At 32.6% G+C, this 14,424-nt stretch overlaps 1 protein-coding gene across 1 annotated transcript in view; it reads left to right on the top strand.

The window, feature by feature from the left end:
* LOC145255751 (phosphatidylinositol transfer protein alpha isoform-like) overlaps positions 1–14,424 on the top strand; it is a 164,331-nt gene that overhangs the window by 40,847 nt on the left and 109,060 nt on the right. The gene's annotated exons all lie outside the window — the stretch shown is intronic.

The following is a 14,424-nucleotide window of genomic DNA, read 5'->3' as shown; positions in this document are numbered from 1 at the left end:
AAAAGATGGTTGTATGTTTAAAGTTTTTTTGATATTACAATAAAAGCCATAGAAATCAGTAATAATTGATTCATTTCATTGATTTTCTATTTAATATCATGCACATAAATAAAAGGCTTGTTTGAATGTTAATTTAATAAGTTGTCTGTTTGTTGGATATAAACTTAGAACTACTAGGATTTCCTACACATTTGAATTTCAAATTCACAAAGACTTGGGAATGGCCATAGGTTACATATTTCTCCTAGTTCAACCCTAAGGGTTTTCAACAGTAATAAAAAGACCAAGTAATGAATTTGAAATTTCAATTTTATCTGAAATGGAGTTAACATGTAGCAATGACCAGATTCTTAAACAATATTTATATGGAGAGTTAGCTCAAGGGAAACTTTCTCTACAAAAATCCCAAAATGAAGTATAAACAATGAAGACTGCATAAAAACACTTTCATAAATTCATATCAAGGAGTTAATGTTGAATATTAAAATATCTTAGGAAAAAAAAAATCGCATCCATCATAAGAAACTTTAGATGCTTGGACAATTTGGATAAGATTTGGAAATTAAGTTTAAAGTGAAAGCAATTCTTCAGATGAACAATAGAATATTTAAGGTGCTGGAAGGATAGATAAACAAAGAGCTATATGATAAACTAAGAAGCAAATATTTGGTATTGAAGGGAAAAAGATTGAAATTCATTGGGCACACGTGGAGGAAGGAAGATTTGGGACAGTTTTTTTTATTTTTATTTTTTTTTCTCAAGGTTTCTTTCTAAAGACTAACTTATGCAAACCAGTTGAAAAATAACACTGGATTGATTAACCGCTGAAGAATCTAAGATTATAAGTAAACATGGATAGTGGAGGTAACGAGTTGATTATAAACATTAAAGCTTGAAATCTATTCTGAAAAATTGTATGAATCTAAAACTATACTATTACTGTTATTAATGCTTAATATACTATACCTCGTATTAAGTCAATTCAGTTCGCTATATTTCTAATAGATTCTTTTAAATGTTTAATTGGAAAGGTTGTATATATTCTATGATGATATCCTCCTCCCTGACATTATCTCGTCTTTTAGGCAGTGTATGTTCTGTCATAAAATGTGATAATAATAATGCTAGCAGCATCAACCCTAGGCAGGTAAAGTCTTCAAGGGAGAAAGTGCCAAATGACACAACTGAAAAACAAAACTACCAGCAGTTTTAGTGTTGCTAGAGAGGTGGGAAGCAAGATGCAGTACAACCCTACTGATACAGGTGAGATATCAACCACCCAACCATATATATCTCAAAGCTGTATACCCACTGAGTATTAGCATCAGTTTTCAGCAATTACTCCAACAAGGTCAATGATATTTGTAATCAGCACATTTTTAAAAAAATTTTATATACAGGATGTTATTTTTTTTTCTTTTTAGAATCGGCAAACTGAATTGATAATTATTTTCTTTAATTGCAGATTTCAAACTATCAGTTATTTTGAGTTTAGTTTGATTTGGCAATTCATTATGAAAAGATCGACACCTGAGCAGTATTTGCGAATTATGCAAATTTATGTTATTTACATTTGATGAACTTTGGATTTTACGAAATTGATTTATCAACTGGTCACCTCATTTGTGCAATTTAACCCCCCGTTAGATTACTTTGGGAATATGTAAAGTCCTATGTCTATGCTGATAAACCGGATACAATAGACAACTTGGAAGACAGCATTTGATGCGTTGTTGCGAAATATAGACTAATTATAAATTTAAATCATAAATGCCAAATTTGGAATAAACCACATTTGTATAATAAAAATATTTTTCTGATTCATTTTTATATAAAGTTTGCCACCTCTATGGAAAAAAAAAAAAAAATTTTCATTATAAGGTTATATAAATGTGAATAAAAATTTAAGTACTTTAGTTGTTCAAACCATTGGTATCAGATGAAACTTAACTTTGGAGAAATAATTGGTCTCCAAGCAGTTGTGAACATGCATAAAGGCCCCCACCCCCACCTTCCTATTTGAAATTAAAATTTGCAGGATTGAATAAGAATGGAGATTTTCAAAATTTCAATTTCTTTGAATAACTAACACTTATATCCTTAATTTTAACATGCGCACACAAAATATTTCTGATTTGTATAAAATTTAGAAAATTGTATTATACCATCAACCTTAGCATGCTTTGACAATTTATTCAAAAATATTTTATTAGTGTCCTGTCCCTCATTTACTTGCGTATAATCGGTTTTTACTGTGAAAGAGAAAGTTACTTGAAAAGGGCACTCTGGTTGGAAACAAAAGTACATGTATAGTCCTGTCAGCATTCTCATATGAATGAGGGTACTCAAGCAATAACCTCCCACACACCTTCAGAAAAGGGGAAAATTAAAAATTTAAATTTTAAAATGAAAAGGAAAACAGATGCATTTACAAAGAGCAATGAATTAGACGAATGCAACTCAGTTGCAGGGACATCATGCACACTTGAATATTTTATATTAGTCATATAGGTTACACTGAAAAATTATACATTTTTTTAAATTCTTGCTCTGTTCTCAATTCTCCCAGGCAATGCCGGGTAGCTCTGCTAGTATAAGACATGCATAGTTAAAAGTCCATATGCACTACTCCTCTAAAGGGAGTTGCTAGAAATCTAAATCATTTGAGGAAAAAAAAAATGTATATTTTTGTTTTGGAATTGTCTCAAATTTCTTCATTCTGCAAAACAGAATGAGAAAATCTACTTGATACGTCTTAACTATTCTTATGTTAAAATAGCTTTACCATTTTTTATGTAAAGAAAATTCTTTAGTAATAAAATTTCAACCTTACATTATTCTTCAAGTATATATATATATATATATATATATATATATATATATATATATATATATATAGGAAAATATAAATGAAATAAACTAGCAAAACCTGTGGAAATTTTTAAAGATTTATGTAAACATTTTCCTGACATCTAAATTGTAAATTTATCTTTATAATGTTAAGTATGTGCATATGTTTATATTTGTGTACAAGATTCACTCATAACCAATCATTATGAATTTTACAACACAGCTTCTAGGTGTAAAGGTTGTAATGTGTACTATATTTAGTTTTACCTAGATAAGGACATAAATATGTAGTGAAAACTGAATTCAGACATCTAAGATTTTAACAATAGGTATTAGACCTCAAATTTTTCTGAAATTTCAATTTCTTGGAAGTATATGGGCACGATCTCACAATTGAAATTCAAATATATTCAAATCTGCATTGAATTTGATAAACCAATTAAGCAAGATACTGTGAATTTCAATTTTTTTTTCTCAGACCCCTTTTCTAGAAAAAGGGTAATGTAATGGATATTTTATTAAAATTAGAATAAAGATTCTAGACATAAGATTTAATATTATTTTAGTCTTTGTAAGGGATAAAAAGAAGTACCAAACTGATGAATAAATAAGTGTGTGTGTGTGGGGTGGGGGCAATGAATCTAAAAAAAAAAAAATAAATAAATAAATAAATAAAATAAAGTTTAGTTCACATTTCTAAGCCAGTAAATAAAACCTAAATTTGCAAACTATCAATACGAAATATTCAAGCTAAAATTACTCGTATTACAATATTAATAATTAACATTAAAAATTAGAAAGAGAAAATAATACATATACAAACCTATATTAAAAAAAATATTTGTATGAACTAATATGGTACACTTCAGGCTTTATTCCATCATTTGTACTCTTTTTTATTTACATTTCCACCTCAAACAAGGCACATTGTCACTTTGATGTAGGGGGCTACTATTAGGGACACAAGCTACAGGGGTACTAGGTGGGGAGTTTGGCAGCAAGATGTCGGTTCACGTTACACATGAACTTCTGCATGTCAGTACAGTTGGGGAAGCAGGAACCTGGCAGGGAGTTCCAAAGTCTAGCGGTTCTGGGGAAGAAACTACTGGAGTAGAAGGCTCTCTTACATCTAGGGATCACTACTGTGAAGGGGTGGGATTGTACTGCTTGTCGGGTGTATTTACATAGAGGAGGTACAGGTGCTTGCAGTTCGTCAGAACATTCACGATTAAAGTACTTGTAGAACAGGCAGAGGGATGCTACATTGCGTTGATGGGACAGAGGCTGAAGCTTGGTTGATAGTTCAGGACCTATTAGGTTGGCGACTCTTTTGAACCTTGTCTAGGAGTGAGAGACTAGTAGCAGATCTTTAAAAATTACTTTTTTTTTCATAAAGGAGACTCCATTTTTCACAGAAAGACAGGAGTATTGTTATTGGTGAACATGGAAATGTATTATTAATTACCCTTCTCCCAGTGTACATGGGAAAAGTGAGGAAACAAGATTTCTTTATCTCTTTCTTAAAATAAATCTGGAGAAAAAAGTCCCACTCTTAGCAAAAACCTTAGAGCAATAGATAGATTCATAAACGCATAGATAATGATTGGGATTTTTATTGTACCAATTAAAAGGGACTGGCAATATATGCAACCACTATCATTCCATCTAAGATCCTTATCGAAAACTTTGTTTTATTAAATACCAGTAAGACAATTGATGATACCATAAAACTGCAGTGGAACATTAAAATATGCATTTTATTATCACTAATATATATTCTCCAAAAGAATAAAATTTCCAATATCTTTAGTGGCTCATATAGACTATAACTTTGAAAAAGCTTCCTAAGCAAAATTTATGAAGTGAAAGTTATTTTGAGAAAAAAAAAAAGATTCATTTATGACCTCATATTCAGAATAGATGAGTACTTAATATTTATTAGGACAACTGGCTTAAGTGAGCAAAGGTTAATGATAACACTACGTTAATCTTGGGCAAATTATATCTCACATCCCTCTAATTACAACCTTAACTGATCATAGCCACAGTACTCTGAAACACAATCAGGATAAAATCAATTGTTAAAACTATTCAGCAGAGCAGAGTGTAAAATCCAAATGTATCAAAGTCATTTTTGGCAATCAGCTTATTCAAATAGGATTGGAGAAACTTGGAATCGCCTGGAAGCAAGGATTTCAAATTTGATACTTAATTTTTCTTTTTAATCAGTTTTTATTTTGTTGTTTATGGTAGAGTTTAAGAGATTGCAATATTGGTAGAAGGCAGAGTTAGTGTTGAAGTCGGGTTTCTTTAAAATAGACCCTAAAAAGATCTTTTTCGGCTGATACTCCACATAGGGAATAAAAGTCAGCCCCCCCCCCTTACTGTATAACAAACGACCCTTTCAGGTTATTCTTATTAGCAAAAATATGTTCCTTCTGGTTACATTTTTGCTAGTGGTATGTATATCTCAGTCAGGGGAGATGACATTAAACGCCTGGTACTGACCAGGTTCAACACTGCTTAACTTCAGTGATTTAATAAGAACTGGTGTGTCAATAGCTACAGCCAGCCTATTCATCTGAAGATGCTCTTGTATCTATAGTTAAAATAAATTTATAACAAGATATAGCATATATACATATATATATCTCTCTTGAGATATGTAAATGCATGTAAGATTTTGTAATGTTTCCTTTTCTTATGAAAAGGTTAGACTCTACATAAAATTTAAGTGTATACTTATGTAAAATATACTGGGGGAGGACAATGAAAGTAGTCCTGAATCTGTTACTCTCTGCCAAATATTTATATGCCCTCTACCTCTAAATGACCCATAGAAACAGAACTTCTTTATAATAAATTCATATCTGATTTTAATGAAATTTAAACTATATGTATACGACACTGTTTTCCAACGTTTCAGTTTTTTCCAGAGCAAAGGTAGGTCAAAGGGGCAGTAAAAACAGTAACATGGTATTAGGAGTATAGTGAAAAATTAGTTATTCTCATTCAATTCCAAGCAACGTCTGGTCTTTCAGTTACGAGTATGTATATAAAATTAGTCATAGTTAGCTAGACGTTTTTACACATACATACATTAGCAGAGAGACCCGACATTGCCGAGGGTTGAATGAGGATCAATGATGTTCCACACTTTTAATACTTCTATTGTCATTGAAATTGGTGAAATCAACAATTTTTCAATTGATTGCCTGCTCTAGTCGGGGACCCACCACAATGCACCAGAAGGGAGCTTCACATGCTTCCCTGCAGTAACTTAGTCCATAATACAGTGTAGTCTACATTGCACTGTAGAGAACCTTTTTTTATGCCAGGCCTTTCTGCTTGTGCAGTAATAAAATTTCTCGAATGCACTTGGGTAGTAACTTGGTCAACACCTTACTGTTCCTTCTTTAATCAGATGTTTTCGATTATCGATTTTAGATACTTATCAGATGCACATTCCCATATAAAACCGATTTAAGGACACTCCCAGACAAATAACGTACATTTGTGTGAAGTTTTAAAAACTTAAGCCCAACTGTTTCATAGTTCATAGGAAATACACACACACAGTGCCTTTTTATATATAAGTAGATAGATAACATGTGACTTAGCTTTACAAGTTTGTGTTCATCAGAAGAATATTAATTCCTCTTTTCTTTGAGCTTAATGATTTTTTTTTTTATGCATACAGACGTTAGTACATGCCAACATGTCTCGTGTGCAAACGGCAATTTTCATAGTTTTTTTTTTATATATAAAAAAAAAAAACTGATGAATAAAATATTCTCATTCATTAATTTCAAATATTAAAGATAATATCTATCTTTATTTCTAAAAATTGTGACCCGTCTTGGTTTAATTTTAATTTTTTTTTCTTAATCAGTTTAAATAAGAAAGCAAATATTTATATCTACATTTGGTTATGAATAATTTTTATTAAGTTTTCCGCTTACACATGCTTATTAATTTCTATTATTTATATTACAAGGTGCCAATTTTAAGATTTCCTAATGAAGACTAGTATTAAAAACTTTAACAGGCTTGGCATTGCTCAGTCATAAAATATGCTTGAATATATTTTAATTTATACAGATTTCGTATTTATTATTATAGAGCTAATTCTCTATTATATTGTACCCAATATATAGTAATGATTTCAAAAGTAAAAAAAAAAATTACTTGGGTACTGTCAACTAGAATCAAAAGCATGTAAATGTATATTTGTGCATGCATAGAAGAGCACTTAAAGACTACTTGCACCTGCCAAATTATTTTATTTTTATTTTTTTACTATTTGGACTCCTTAGTAGCTATTTTTACCGACTAAAGACTAAATCAAAATCTGTATCGATTTTCCAATCTGTAGACCAAAAATTGAGGCTGTTCCTTAGATAGGGACAGATATAGATTCTTCATTTTTAGATATTGTATAACTATATTATTTTCTGTAGCTCTTATCCATACATTTTCTTCATGTTGCTTGGTATATTACATTAACTGTAAAGAGAAGGATCAGAATTTTACAAAATGTAAATATAGTATAATTCTGGTCCTTCTCTTCTGATGACAAACATTTAACTTTGAAATGCCATGACCTAAAGATCTTTTCTTAAATTTCCCTTTAACTGTTCCTTGTTGTTCTGATGATATAATAAAGTTATAACCGTTATTCTTCATCTTTCATTTAATATTCTCTTGCTCCCTTTCATAGTGTTGAGCTTTTCTTATCTTGATAAGTTTTGCTTTATTGAAGATTTACTCTTAATAACAATTATATATTTGGCTAAATTAAGCTTTAAGCTACATGTGTTAAATGATTGTTTTACATAAATTTATGGCAATGCATTTTGAATAAATTTAAATATTTTATTCTAATACTATTTTTTATTTTTATGCATGAGCAAAAAAAATCTTTAACAAGTTGATAAAAAAAAATCAGTACTATTGCACATCAGAAAGAAATTAAGTGGTAACCATAGCAACGTAAGATGAAGTGTAAACAATAGTACATTAAAATACTAGAAATGTTGATACTTTTGTAGCAGGTCGAGAGGAGTGAAGGTGCTAATCGACCATACAACTATAAAGTAGAAATCAGCAATAGCAAAGAATGACACACTGATATACATTTAATGACTATGGATATCATGTTTTATTTAACGAGAAATGAAATGATCAGTTTGTAGGTCATGGAGATCCTATATTCAGGATCAGCCAGGGTGAGACAGAATCAGTTACTGGAAGTGGATAGCTGAACATCGTTGGGCTCTGGAACTGGTAGCTGGACGCACTGGAGTGAGTCTGAGTTCGCTAGTTGTAGAGTGTAGTCTCAAAAGGCAGGCAGGAAGTAGTTTGCATAAGTTAACCCTGAAAAGGGTTGTTTAAACTGCTAAGACCCTTCGGCTGTTGGGCTCGGTCAACTTGACTGAGTGTCGGTCTTATTTCAGGAGGCTTCCTGCTCCCTAGTCAAGTTGGAGAAATTTTGATGAGAAAGCACTGTTTTTATGAAAGAATGTTGTCATTACAGGAATGCTCCTAATAAACTAGAATTAATTCCTAACTGAAGTTGTCACAATCAAGAGTTGTAGATGTATATTGACTGTTTATATTAAGTTCGACTCTAAATCAAGAGTCTGCTGTTTTTGTTTGTTTGTGAAAAGTAGAGTTCTATGTTTCTGTTCTCGATTGATTAAAATAAAAGGAAGTTGTTAGCACGCATGCTCATGACGTATCTGTCACATAACTGTTTCTGCCAATAAGCATAGCCATTGTTTGTTTTTGTGAAAGTGGTGATCTGGCACGCATCGCAACAATACAAAAAAAAAAACTATAATTGTAAGGAAGTTGTTGCATGATATCCTTTTGTTTTCATTGTTAATTAGTAGGTATGAGTTTTTAAATTATATAAATTTGTTTTGAATACGACATAATCACATTGATGCACCGGTTTTAAAGTTAGATATTGAGCTTGGCCAGTACTAAATCGGTTTTCATTTTAAATACAAGGAAAATTCAGCAATTAACTATTCTTACCATAAAAATAAAAAAATGACTTGACTCTTGGCATTACTCAAAATTTAAAAAGAAAAAAATTGTAAAGTATTATATACATTTTTTTTTTTTTTTTATCATACTAACAGTTCAGCCCGGCTTTGCTCGAATCCTAACATAACTTGCCCTACGTCTGAATACACTTTATATAAGATTTCAAATGTTTAGACCAAAAATTGTCCAAGTAATTTTGTAGAGACTGCAGAGGTAAATTTTTTATAACTTTGACCCCAATTTTGACTCCTTAACATTTATTTTGGTTTCAAATAAAGTTTTACCCATGTCGAAGTTACCTACATCTAAAATTTCAAGTATTTAGACTTAAAATTGGCAGAGGAGTTTGGTAGAGTTTTCAAAGGTCAAATCGTTGAACTTTGAACCCTTGACAGCCAAATTTCTGTCCGAAAACTGATTAAAAATTTTTTTCCCCAAATCTCAATACCCCTTATGTCCAATCTTGAGTCTGTAGACTGAAAATTGACAGTTATTTAGTAGGGAAACGCACACACACACACACACTTTTATAGATATACTAGCTGGGGTGCCCGGCATTGCCCACATGTTTGTCAGTGTAAAAGAAAAAAAATGTTTTTGGTAGGTAGACTGGAACCTGAAGCCGTGATGCGAAGGTGGAAAAAAAAAAAGGGGGGGGGGCATCTTACCTGCTCGGCCACGACGGGAGAGGAATGAAAAGTCTTAATTTAATGATTAAAAAGTTATGTAACAGGTGCGTGAACTTAATGAGGTCAAACATCATGCCATATGGGGAAACTTAACTTTGGCTGCAAGTCAGTGTCTGCTATCTGCGTTTCTCACAAGATGTTGGATCCTCATAAATAGAAGAGTGTCCAAATGAATAGCTATTGTCTGATGTAAGGCCCCCCCCCCACATCGATCAAACCTCATTGCTTTTCTGGACGTCCCTGGCCGAGTGCCAGGGGGCTGTTTCCGCTAAGGATTCAGTTTCGTTTTTATACTGAAAAGCCAAAGAAACGCGCGAGTGGAAAAAAAAAAAAAAAAAAAATCTCTAAAATAGTGTGCAAAAGTCGCCAAAATTAAAGATACACACGAGCTCGTTTCATAAATCTTAGATATTATAATCTATAGAGCATATAAAGTTTTGAGTGACCCACCCCGCCAAAAGCCTTCGCCGGGGACACACACACTAACTAACTATGGACGGTTTTTAGAAATTGACTTTCAAACGACCTATATCTGGCCCTTTTCTTTCAAATCATAAGTCTCACCAGATTTTTATTTTTTTATATGGGAGTCACCAAACTTATCCTCAAATGATCTTTGAACTGTGATAAGAGTTAAATAGTGTATGGTAGTCACTGAAACGGCATAGTAATGTTTAGTGGTAGAAATAGGATAGAAATGGATTATTGGGGGGGGGTATCAACAAGAACTTGTTTACATTGGACTTGAAGACAACTATATTGTAATGAGCTGGAAAGTAGGCTAGTGGAAAAATTCCATAGCCAATCACTTCTAGGAAAGAAGCTTTCTCCATGGAATTATTATGCACACATGAGGGGAAACCGTTATTGCTCCTAACTAAACAAGTTTTTTTTTTTTTTTTTTTTTTTTTTTTTTTTTTTTGTGTGTAAATGTTTGGCAAGGGGGCAACCATGGACTGGAACTCAGATGAGCACATGCCATGAAAATAATGATAGAGCAGAGATGGGCTTGCAACATCTCTTCTGTGGGGAAAGAGGTTGCAGGGAAGAAAAAAGGGCATGCCCTTGCTAGGTTTCAAAGCCAGTTTTGAACTTTAAGGCAGGATAGGTTGCTCCGAGTAGCTACTGCCAAGATATGGTAACAGTACTATACTTTGGGACATATCTGGCTTTTATTCAAATAGAGGATTATGTTGGGAGTTAGATAGCTTCTGGAGCGGTTAAAATGATGCAACCATTTTTACGGCGACCTTGATGTAAATCTTCCATTTCAGGTCGGGAGTAAAGGTCAGACTCCAAAGTTTGTCACAACAGGAAGATTCTTTTAGATGAGAGCCATTCATATCAATTGGGGCCAAGTGGAGGTGGGGGGGGGGATCAAATCATTTATGGTGAAAAGATAAAAAGCTTGGTTTTGGATATGTGAAAATTAATCAACCACTTTTTACCCCATTACACCACATGCTCAAGGTATGAGAAGACTCGGAGAGATCGTGGTTATTGTTGATCTTTGAAGTGTTGCCATAGACAGGGTTTGCACAGACTTGAAAAGTCCTTGAATTTTTACTTTGGTCTTGAAAAGTACTTATTTTTATTATTACCTTGAAAAATCCTTGAAAATATGGAAAATGTCTTGAAAAAATAATCTATTTTTGCTCTCATTATAATTTAATTGGGGATGGGACACTATAAATAAAAATGCACCCCCCACCCCCATCCCTAAAAAAATTTAAAAAAACTTTCCTTGGGGATCTTCAATGGTGAATCCCCCGCCCCCATGAAAATAAAGAGGTTGCCCCCCCCCAAAAAAAATGGACAAGACGTCTTTGTTAGAAATTTAAAAGCCGTAAAGGGAGTTAATATTTGAGATGAAATAAAAAGCATTTAAAACTACTTAAAAACATGATGTGGGTAGGTGCAAAGCAAAGTAACTTTTATTTGTTACGTAATCGTAACATTTGTTGCATATTTGATTTTTAACCATGTTTTCGAATCACTGTGGATTGTAAAACAAACTCCAAATTTTGTGAAAACTTTTTGCCTGAACAAGTCCTTGAAAATGGACATTGAAAATCTGTACAAACCCTGATAGATTGTCATATCAAGGAATGAACTTGGAATGTGATTTGGGAGATCATTGATGAAGAGAAGAGTTGGGCCCGGGATGGCATACCAGCATTGATATTTTGAGTTTCAGACTTTTGCCCATCGGATACTTGTATAAACCTATCAGAGAGAAAAGATTTAATGGTTAAGACATTTCCAAATGTTCCAAAGATGAAAGTTTTGTGAAGTAGAGCTTTATGCCAAACCTCTATCAAATGCCTTTAATATATCAAGAGCTATTGCTCTTGAGAGGAAACCCTCGTCGATAGATTCACTGATCTTATATGAAATTAGTCAGTACATCAACTGTAGATCTCGCAGGACAGAAACCACATTGCTTGCCGCTGAGGTGGTGGTTTTTGCTGAGGTGGCTGACAATTTCTTAACATAGATTCAAGCATAACACACAAAACTAATTGGTCTGTATTGAGATGCAGAAAACCAATCTCCACTATTTTTAAATATTGGGCAAACTAATAAGGTTTTCCAGGGTGTTGGGAAACATTTTACCTTCATGCATTGATTGAACAGCTTTGCAAGAATGGATGTTAGTTCTGGTCACAACTTTTTGAGTACTATAACTGGAATATTGTCAGGACTAGTTGCTTAGCTAGCATCAAAGTTCTTGATGAGTGTGGCAATATCATGTGAATGTCACTCTGATTATTTTCAGTCTTGGGAAGAAAATTTGGGAGGTAGGAGACTGATCGCATAGGTTGGAGTTTGCAAAGATTTTTGAAAAGAGTTTAGCTTTGTCAGATGCTGACCAAATCATCTCAGGCCCGTTGATGATGGTCGGGATAGAGGATACGCATCTATTTAGGATTTTGTTTAGTTGCCAAAACTCATAAGAATCAAGCCTGTTCTTTTACTTTGTACTTGATATACTGAGCATACGATATCGTTTTTTATAATCCTTTTGCAGTGATTACTGGTAGTTCTGTAGGCAAGTTTAGTTTTAAAATATCTGTTGAAAGCAATTGTAGTGTTTTCTGTGTGCAATGGTGACAGCACGGTCAGGAGTGTATCAAGACTGGCTGTTTGGTTTCTCTTGAAATTATTTGGAGGGTATGTAGCTGTCTATGCCAATAGTTAACAAATCAGTTGTCGGATGCTATATTAGGCACTTTTTTTTTTTTTTTTTTTTTTTTAACATAGTGATTGGGTAGTTCTAATATGAACGTTTAGATTCGATGGAGAGGGATATTTGGGGTTTTGTTACACTTTTTATCTTTGGGACAACAGTGATCAGAAGATCCTAGCAGAGACAACTTTGAACATTCAAACTGTGCAGCTTTGCAATTCACTTTATTTTTTTATGCCCACCCCCTCTTTTTAAGAGAAAACCGATTTTGTATCTTAAGTATACTAGTTAAAACAAATATTTTCTAGCAATAATTTCTAATTTTATAAAATTAGGTAGAAATTTATTGATTATAGAAAGTGCAAAGATAACTCCAGAAACATGACGGAATGATTAAAATAAACACTGAAATAATTACTTGCATTTACTTTTATAATTTCTTCCACTTCAAACAGTATATTCGATGGTCTAGTTTGTAGGACACCGGGTGCCAATCACTAGAATACCAGTTTAGAATTTCTGCCTATCCAAAAAAGATGAGACATAAATCTGAGATTCAATCAATATATGGGTGTATGATTCGTTTAAAGGGATATAGTTTCAAATTTATTGTGATAGAATTATGCATTAAGAAAGCCATGACCACTCTCCAACCCCTTCCTATCCACATGTGCTGTAGGTAAAATAACTGCACTGAAATTATTGCACTTGTACTCTTATATATATGTCCTGGCTAACTTAACTAGAAGCAAAATCCTACCCCTCCACTATAGAGGCCCCTAGATGCCAGTAAGCTTTGCTCTAATAGCCTTTGTCTTGGATTACTTGCCTTTAAAATTAGTTTTGTTGCCCTAACTATTCCTACTTGCAGAAATTTAAATGCAATGTTAAACATCTTGCTGCACAACTCCTTGCTTAGGTTGCCTCCTTTAAATTTGTCCTTTTCCCTGGCAAATATGTCTTGTTTGGGGTGAATACGTTTTAAAAAATACTAATAATGAAACTAATGTTGAACATCTGCATTAAATAACCATAAAAAGTTTGATATGCCAGTCTTTTTTTTTTTTTTTCCTTGTTTAAAAGTTTCAAGTGTAAAAAAAAAAAAATAATTTGTTCATAATGGTTTCATTTGAACTATGTAGTGATCTTCGAATTTATTCACCTTTTCAGAAATTTTCTTTTACTCAGTGATTAGAATAGATTTTCTGTTAACATTTAAAATGGGGCAGAGCAACTTGTAGACTGTTTGATAGTCTACCCCAACAGGTCAACACCAACTACTTATAACTATTTCAAACATGTTTTCCATTATGTAACATGCAATCTTGTTCAATTTATTTTTTTCTTTTTCTTTTTTTGCTTACCTTTTAACTTAAGCACTGGAATCACTTCATATAAAAACAGTTAAAAAAAAAAAATGACATGTTTACTTTTTATGGCTTTGAAAAAATATGAAACCCTGGCTGTAACTTGAGCATAAATTGAAGTTCACACTTTTTAGACTTTGATTATTGATTTTTGAACTGAATTACATCACAAAATCTTTGAAATTGATTTTTATTTTCCATTTACAATCGTACATTTAGCATTTTCTATTTTTAAGTATCCTTGCAAAATAGGCACAGAAAGAAATACAGATAT

This window comes from Euprymna scolopes, chromosome 31 (genome assembly GCF_053919585.1).
Source record: "Euprymna scolopes isolate OS-2025 chromosome 31, ASM5391958v1, whole genome shotgun sequence".
Classification (NCBI taxonomy): domain Eukaryota; kingdom Metazoa; phylum Mollusca; class Cephalopoda; order Sepiida; family Sepiolidae; genus Euprymna; species Euprymna scolopes.
The sequence above is the reverse complement of the archived record's forward strand: the minus strand, read 5'-3'. Positions and strand labels throughout refer to the sequence as shown.